This window comes from Phalacrocorax aristotelis, chromosome 5 (assembly GCF_949628215.1).
Source record: "Phalacrocorax aristotelis chromosome 5, bGulAri2.1, whole genome shotgun sequence".
NCBI lineage: Eukaryota > Metazoa > Chordata > Aves > Suliformes > Phalacrocoracidae > Phalacrocorax > Phalacrocorax aristotelis.
This window is the reverse complement of record NC_134280.1, coordinates 3,818,069-3,826,468: the sequence shown is the minus strand read 5'-3', so window position 1 is coordinate 3,826,468 and position 8,400 is coordinate 3,818,069. Positions and strand designations below refer to the sequence as shown.

The window sequence follows — 8,400 nt, the reverse complement described above, 5'->3', positions numbered from 1 at the left end:
CAAAAAAAAAAAAAAAAGGAAAACACACCAAACCAAAAAAAACCTGGGGGAAGGTGCCAAAAATTTATACACCCTGAAAATACATGGATGTACAGCATACCCTGTTTTGTTTCCCAAATACCTCTATCACTCAGAAAATTCACTGGCAACAGTCATGTCTTACATTATTACAAGAATAATGACAATATCAGTATTCAAACTCCCATCTTTAAAAAGGTGACTGGAGATAGGAGCAAGGCAGGTCTCTGGGGTACCCTTGACACACATTTGAAATGGCCTTCTAATAAGAGTTTACAAGCATAACACACCACCCTTCCTTCCAGCCCAGCCATACCTAGAAAATCCTTAACCTGACTAATTCCCTGCTCTTTCACGCTTATTCAAAACAGAAACTCTAGTCACAACTGTGTCAGCCTGCAGACAACACCAGCACTTCATCAGCACATCAGCCTGGGCAAGCAGCAGGAGGTGGCAAAGAGAGGAAGAGGTGCCAAGACCTGTTGGGCAGCAAATTACTTGGGGATGAAGCTGCCGCCTTCTCCCATTTGTTTTTTAAAAGGAGTGCCACCTCACCTGGCAAGTGTATCTATGCCATAAAGAACAGTGCAACAAACCCAACCTGCAGACAGACCTACAGGGCTTCCAACGCACTAGGAAAAAAAATAAATTGGCAAGTTCTGCCCCATGATTGCTCCTTAAGACTCAACGTCCTGGGGTGGGGCAATAGGGAAAGGTGAGTTTCTTATATCCAACCGAGCGCAATTCCTTCTTCATTAACAGCATACCATGTCATGTCCGAGATAGTTTTATGGTCTAATAAACAAGTCTTGCTTTTATTGACTTGTCTTTAATTCTTTCAGCATGTATCATGGGGAACAAAATGTCCTTTAAACACTTAAAAGTATGGCTTTAATCCACTTAAAGAAAAAAATAAAATAGAAATTTTACTAAGGGACAATCCAGTGAAACACCTTAAGACAATTACTGTTAATGACACACAAAGATTACCAATAGCTGCTGACTCCTTCCATTACAAAAGCCATTATAAATTGTCTGTCTCATGGAGAAAATTTCCCCCTTTTTGAAGGCTTTAACCAGACCATAATTGCAAACCTGATTTTTATTTTATTACATTCAAAGCTGATTGCACTTTTTGATGGACTTCATAATGTTCCAAAAATAGCATAAATACTTTCTAAGATGTGGGTTTAAGAAACTTATTGGGACTGGCAACTTATTTTTTGAATTATCATTCATGGATCTATTTTCAACACCCTCTTTCTCAGTCCATTAAGTGTATTTCTGCAGCCTTCATCTGCAAGCCACAGTAAAAGGTTGTGTCTGACCCTGCTCCAGAGTAGCAATACTCTCCTGCTTCCAGTTAGCAGTATAACCACAAACGTGGTTTTTATTTCTTCTTTAAGTTTCTGGAAATGCAGAAATGTGGTCTTTTCAATATACTGTAATTGCCGCCTTTTTTTCCTTCTTCTTCATCACACACAGTTATTCCAGTCAATACTGCATGTATTTTTGGCTTTAGCATTTCTTGATCCAAACTGCCTTTTGGCGATCCAGTTCCCACATTTTTATTCTTATATTAAAAATAATGGGGAGAAAGAAGATAACTCTCTTGGACCTGGTGAAAACCTGCAGAGATGTATGCTTTCAGCAATCAGTTCATTCAAATTCAGCATGGGCCTGAAACTACAAAGATGTTACCTTAAGCTAACAAAATCTAAGGCAAGTTATTAATTCATTTTCCTGGCCTCCACAACAGAAAATATTATTCTGACTGGGTTTTGCTAGAAACTTGACAGAAGCTGAGATCCAGAGACAGAGGCTGGTGAACTTAAAGGGTAGAAAAAAAAAAATTAAAAGAAAACAAACAAAACACCCCAAAAAACTCCGTTGAAGTCAGTGGAAGAGTCGAGTGTTTTACCAGTCAGACCAACACTTGAAACCCTCCATCACGGACATGTAAAAGCAAAGACTGTGCAGTGACATGAAAGACAGTCCTGTCCTTCCATCACCTTCTTTTAGCACTAAATTTACTAAGTGAACCTCTAAAGTGCAAAAGAAAGATAATGCTCAAAAACAAGCAACTAGGACAGGTGGTACAGAAAAATGATGCAAAAAACCCATTACAATATATAAGATTTTAATCTCTTATTTATGATTCTTCCATAAAGTTTATTATAAGTCATTATATACATCTCAAAGTATCGCGTCACAAAATGACATTTACAATGTAACCATAGCAAAATAATTCTGCACAGAACAATTTGCAAAATATCACATCAAAGGTAATGTAGGAGTACAACATAATTGTAGCAATTTCACCATATTAATACTATACTGCTTATACTTTGGGCCCCCAAGCAAAATAACTTTACACAGAGAATAGGTAGGCAAAAATACTTATCTCTGTTTATATCATTTTATCTCAGTTAGATCTGCATGGAACAGAGTGTAAAATACATAAAGTACACTCGACGTGACTAGTAGGCCCCACTATTTCTTCCAGTGAAATCTAGAGATTTTTTGTTACAGAATTACATAAGCGGTTCTGATCCCGATGTACACCTAAAAATCGTCTCACCTGTCAAAAACTCTAAAAAGAAATACCTCTAAAAACACAACGGGGAAAAAGTTATTATTGAAATGCCTATTATTCCTATCGCGCACTAACAAATCTTTCAACTCCATGAGAGAGACCGAAAGCAGCCCTGAAAATAATTTATTTAATGACTGAACAAAAACAAGAGTAAGGGGAAGATAAAAATAGCTTAGGACCAAATTTGCACTGAACGTAACATGAAAGTTTTCTTCTAGACTTGCAGAGCTTTCTAAGTTGGTCTGTTGCAGGGACATTCATCTAACCAAATATGAGGCCCTATGGGAACTCTGAGGAGATTAAAAAGAAATAATGAAGGCATAATTGTGGGTTAGCTGGGAATAGTTCTTTCTCCTCCTCAGCATATGGAGAAGTGTGTCAGTCAGATGGTGCACACTGGAAGGTATAATACCTAGGGGGTTTGAGCGGCTGATGCTTCTTTATCTCTTCGTTTTGCTTTCAAATTTCTTTTTTCATCTGTTATTTTAAGAGATACCAGAGCTCGAGGTATTCTCTATGGGTTTGTCTCGCCTTTTTTCCCTCCCCCCCCGCCCCCCAGGGTGGGAAATTGAAGATCCACATTCGTTTATACATTGAAAAATATTTGATATCCTATCCTTACAGGTGAAACATACCTGCTTAGACAAATGGATCACAAATTATAAAGTTGCGTATCTGTTACTGTTACAGTTTTTAAAAGGAATTTTTTTAAAAAAGCAAAACCAACACTGCAGACGAGCACTTTTGATAGTATTTTTTCATCTTTTTAAAATCTATCAGTTCTTCCTTATGGCGTTCGCTGGACATAAATTGCTTCTACTTTGTTTAAACTCCAACTTTCAAACCTATTATTTTCCATCTGACAAACAAAACAGCTACATCAGAGACTGTGGACAGAGAGATTAGAGTGGCAATGTTTTTAATGCCATCTTAACTGAACCTCCGGATTCACGTAAGGAGCACTGGTAGCAGTTTGCCTTCGCATGAGCTCAGATGGCAACGCTGAACGTACGCACCTTTCCCTGCCTGGTTATAGGCGTGTATCAGGTCAAAGTTATAAAGACCAGGCTATTAATACAAAGATGCAGATTAAAGTTCTGCCTGCACATGGCACGGTAAGCTCAGCCCAACTAAAAACACCGTCCTGAAAACTAAGCATCAGTACCTACGTGTTACCTCCTCCATTATCAGCAGTGAGACACTCCTGCCTGAATAACCTTCAGCTAATGTAAAAGACAAGTTTAAGTCCCATTGCAAATGCAGAAACTTAAAACAGAGTGACACATCTTAAGGCAAATTGGTTAGAAGCTATCTTATGTCCCTTCCAGATCTTCTCCTTACCTCACAGATTATAGCTGGCTGCTGCTGCTATGAGACAGAAGACTACTTAACCTCCTCACACCAGCCACCATTTCGCCCTGCCCACGCTACTGCAATCCAGTGACTCCTCAGCTCCTTACGACTATGCCCCAGGGATAATAATCTGTAATTTGGAACAAGTTTTTAGCTTTCTTGCTGTACAATAGCATACTCAGTCAAAATTACTTGCTCAGTTTACCTACATAGTGCCTTGAGGATGTGTTATTAACAAATATAAAGGATAAGAGTGGAGCCAACTCACTACATTTTCTAGATTAACAAAAAAACCCAACAAACAAAACTAAAAACATACAAACAAAAAACACAAATGAACAAACAAAACATAACGTTAACCACCAAGCTGCAGTCCGTTTCCTTCTCCTGCTCAGTGAGCATCTCTTTAGCTAAAGCAGAACAGCCTTGTTGGGGGTGGGGGGAAATGGGGGACGACGCATTAAAAAAAAAAAACAACCCACAAACCCAAAACAAATGAGAAAAAGCCAAACAAAAACAACGAACCAAAACCACAAACAACTACACAAAAGTGCCCCTCAACCCAGAATACATAAGTAACCATTTTCTTGAGATTTGAGAAAGAGAGGGTAGGATCTGCCCCAAATCAGGCAAAATGCAATGTTAAAACAGGTCACTACCTCAACGTTGGCTTCTCCAAACCCTAGGCATGGAGAAAAAGCAACGATTCAGTAGCATATTGCATTCTGTTTGCCACTTAGGTAATGGTTAAGAAAGAAATACGATCTAGAAATGTCAGACAATGTAAAGGAAGACTTCTGGGCTGAGAATATTTATGAGCCTTTTGAACTAATACTCTGGTATGAGCACGCAAGCATTTTTGCAATGCCTATAGGAGGAAACTCAGGTATTCATATGGATTAAGGTAGTAAATGGGGCACAGATTTAGAGGTATGCTGCGATTACTCCATTGGCAGACACATATCTGCCTCCTTTTGTGGGCACAATCATGAAATGAGCCTACAGACCATACTGCATTCTACCCAGTTTGGAATAAATGGGTTTAAATCTTGCCCAGGGCTGGTAGGCTTGTGTTTGACCCTACTTTCATGTTGAACGGGCGTTTAGCCTGAATCGTAACCCGGTCCTTCGTTTGTAGAACTTCCAAAAATATATTTGAGCCCACTTATGAAAATTAAGCAGAGCAACAAAATTATTAATAATTGCTAGAAAAAAGGCAGGAACTAGTGGAGATTAAAAGAAGATGATGTATTAGACTGGAAAGAGCTAGTCTCCAGAAATTATCCTCATTTTTTTTTAAGTTGAAATGGGTGAAAGTATTTTACAAAAGTTGTTTTTAATGAGACATTTTCTCTACATCATATCAGGACAGAACTGTGAACTTTTTTTAATGGAATTACTTGACAAACTGATCAGTGCCATATCACTGCCTCCAGACACAGTTCTTTTAATGATGTCCAAACTACTTAACTATTAAAATGAAATTGTGAGCCAGCACAGTAGGAAGTAGATTGAGCAAGCTGAAGATCAAAGGAGATACCATCACAGTGGCCTTTGTGTGCTCACTGTAGGTTTGCTCTAACTGAAGGGTAAAGTAGTAGCGAATTGAATTTTATTGGGTTGGTTCTATACCAGGGCACTGAAAGCAACATAAAAGAACAGTCAAATAAAATAGCATAAGCCTACCTACCCTGGGCAAGATTAAAACCTATTCTATAATGCCATAAGCCATTTTACCACGTCACATAAACAGCGCTGGTGTGCTTGTGAACACAATCCTCGGCAATTTGTTTACTGTGGTGTTGTGTACACGTACTCTATGCCCACAGGTTGGGTGTGATATTTGGGTACATGCTGATACCTGTAGTCCTACCAGTCTGCTTGCTTTGTGCATCAATAATACAGCCCAAGAGATATGCTGAGTGTGGGTTTCTTAAAACGACCCTACAGAAGAAAATCATTGCAAATAGCAACATTTCTTCTCTGCCTTCGTATCTTGAATCACAATAAATTCCGGGTACAACCTCTTTTCTGGGGACCACAAGTTGTTTATTGAGTTGCTGAGAGAGCAGCACGCCTGTGCAGGCTTTGCGACTATCCCCACCCACATCTGTTGGGCAACTACCATCTAAAGTATCGTATCCATACATAAACTGGGGCGCAGATTTCCTCTCCTGAAAGAGGAGAACAGCTGGGTCTTAGAGCCCTCAATCAATTTGTTGTATCTGAAATCTCAACTATTGTGCCTATGTAAGGCACTAAGAGAAAATACTGTCTCCCTGTGATCTTTCTGCTGGTCCTCTCATTTTATCTTCTATGCGAGCTATGCATTGGCTCACTGCTGGAGCTGACGTAGAGGGGAAACCCCCCCCCGCTTGGGGAGTGCGCTGGACCTGCCCCGAGCTGGCTCAGGAATGGGTGAAAAGGTTTTTTCTGGATTTTCCTTTTCAGGCATCAGGGTCCGAGCACCCCCACTCGAAGACCTTAACTTAGCTGGTACTAGCGATAAGATCAAATCATACGAAACGCACAACATATCTACGTGGCCTTAGTTTTGAGAAAGTACAAAATGCAATCCAATAGGTAACACCTCAAGAAAACAGCAAGTGTTCTTTAGCATACAATGGGCTAGATTTAAATATTTTGTATTTGCTCTTCCTAAACCAACACCTAAAACAAGGTTATTTTTTGTTTTAGGTTTTTGTTCTTTTACTCACTTTGAACTTGCGCTATTTAGTATTATTTTCAGCTGCTTTTAGACTCTTTTTAACGATGCCAGGCAAAGCAGTGACCAGACTGCAGGAGAGGCTGTCAAAGTTGCCAGGCAAAACTGGTTTATTGTTTACCTTTGCATTTTGTTCCACAACTTCCCCTTCTACAGAAGCGGTCCGTAATACATATACGCAGTACAGATATGCAAGCACACAGAGCTTGTGCTGCAATTTTAAAATTTATTTAAATGAAATGTAAATAAATTTTAAATATTAGGAAGAAGTTACAGGTGCTCAGGGAGAAGTTATTTGTATTTTATGGGATTCATTTTCCGCACAGTATGCGTAGGGAATTAGCTACAAAACTTTCCATTATTACCCAGGGAAGTTGCCTGTTTAATTCTCCTTGTGTTGTTAAGAAGATTTACCTCTCTGTGTTGTTTTAATATTTAAAATATCAGAGTTTGAGTTTGGGCAGGGGGAGAGGGATGGCAGCAGAGTCTTGGCTGTTTTGGATGAGGTACACTACGATGTCTGTAGGCTGTGTCGAGCACAGGTGTGCCTGGGGTTACGAGGGTCAGTCCATCCCTGCCAGGCTGTCACCTTGCAGAGGGGGAGCCTATGCAGGTCTAACAGAGGCACAAGGGGAAGAGGATGGAGCTGTACTATTGCAATTACATTGCATGGTAAAGACCAACCAGAAGCCCAGCCAGCCCTAAAAGGAGCAGAGCACAGTCCCTGGCTCTGCTCTGCTCCATCAGCCTCCAGCTCAAACACACAACGTGCATGAGCAAAAGCCCATTGCTGTCTCAATAATCTTCTTGCCCTATCGATCCCAAAGGCTTGGCTCTCTCTTCCTTGAAAATGTCTATAGTAAAAAACAGAAACAAGCAAAACAATGTTTAGTGAACATGAAGTGCTTTTCTATCTAGCTTGTTCTGGGAGCAGGGTTTGTGAGCCTTACGCGCTTGTAGCGAAATGTGAAATCAAATTTGCAAGCACATAGATTAGCTAAACTAGCCACTGTGCCATCGGCATTTCAGCCAAAAACACAGGGGTTAAGAGCACCATGCGTGCTCCTAATCAACTCAGCACCTATATTGCAGGTCCATAGCTACACCTGTAACCGAGTGCAGCATTGCCTCGGTCATACAGCGCCAAATCCCTGCTTACAAATCCTTGAAGCAGGCAATATCAAAATAAGCATGAGTTAGGCCTGACACAGGAGAGATTCTTTAATAGCATGTGAATGATTTATCCGCCACATCCTAGAAGCATTGCATCACTGCTTATAGCCTTCTCTTATTAAACTCACCTGTGCAGGAATCAGAGGTTGGTCTATCCCAGAAACATACTCTGCACCAGCAATGCAACAAACAGATACTGCACAGGCTCAGGAAGCATTCTTTATGATCCTTCACACATATCATTTCAGCCTACATACACTTCTACTATGAGTATTTTTGCTAAATTCCATGGAAAATTCTCATTCTGAATTTATTCTCACTTCTAATGAGACTGAAAATCCTGTTTGACACTATCCCTCCATCAAAATTCAGACCACTGCTAGGGGAGGAACCCATCACAAGATGAGATAAAAATGTATAAGGCACAATAGTTAAAGAGAAATTATTAATATGGTAACTATTGGTTCTCCCTAAAAGAGAAAACCCAACAAATCAGCTCCAGTAGCAGAACAGTCACAGAACAAAGCCTGCCCAT

The 8,400-nt window shown here is 40.0% G+C and overlaps 1 long non-coding RNA gene across 1 annotated transcript in view; it reads right to left on the bottom strand.

Moving 5' to 3' along the window:
• Positions 1 to 1,645: 1,645 nt before the first annotated feature.
• Positions 1,646 to 8,400, bottom strand: part of LOC142057205 (uncharacterized) — a 30,014-nt gene continuing 23,259 nt past the window's right edge. Inside the window, exon 4 of the long non-coding RNA XR_012660574.1 lies at positions 1,646 to 7,546. This is a non-coding gene — a long non-coding RNA (uncharacterized LOC142057205). The remainder of the gene's footprint in view (positions 7,547 to 8,400) is intronic.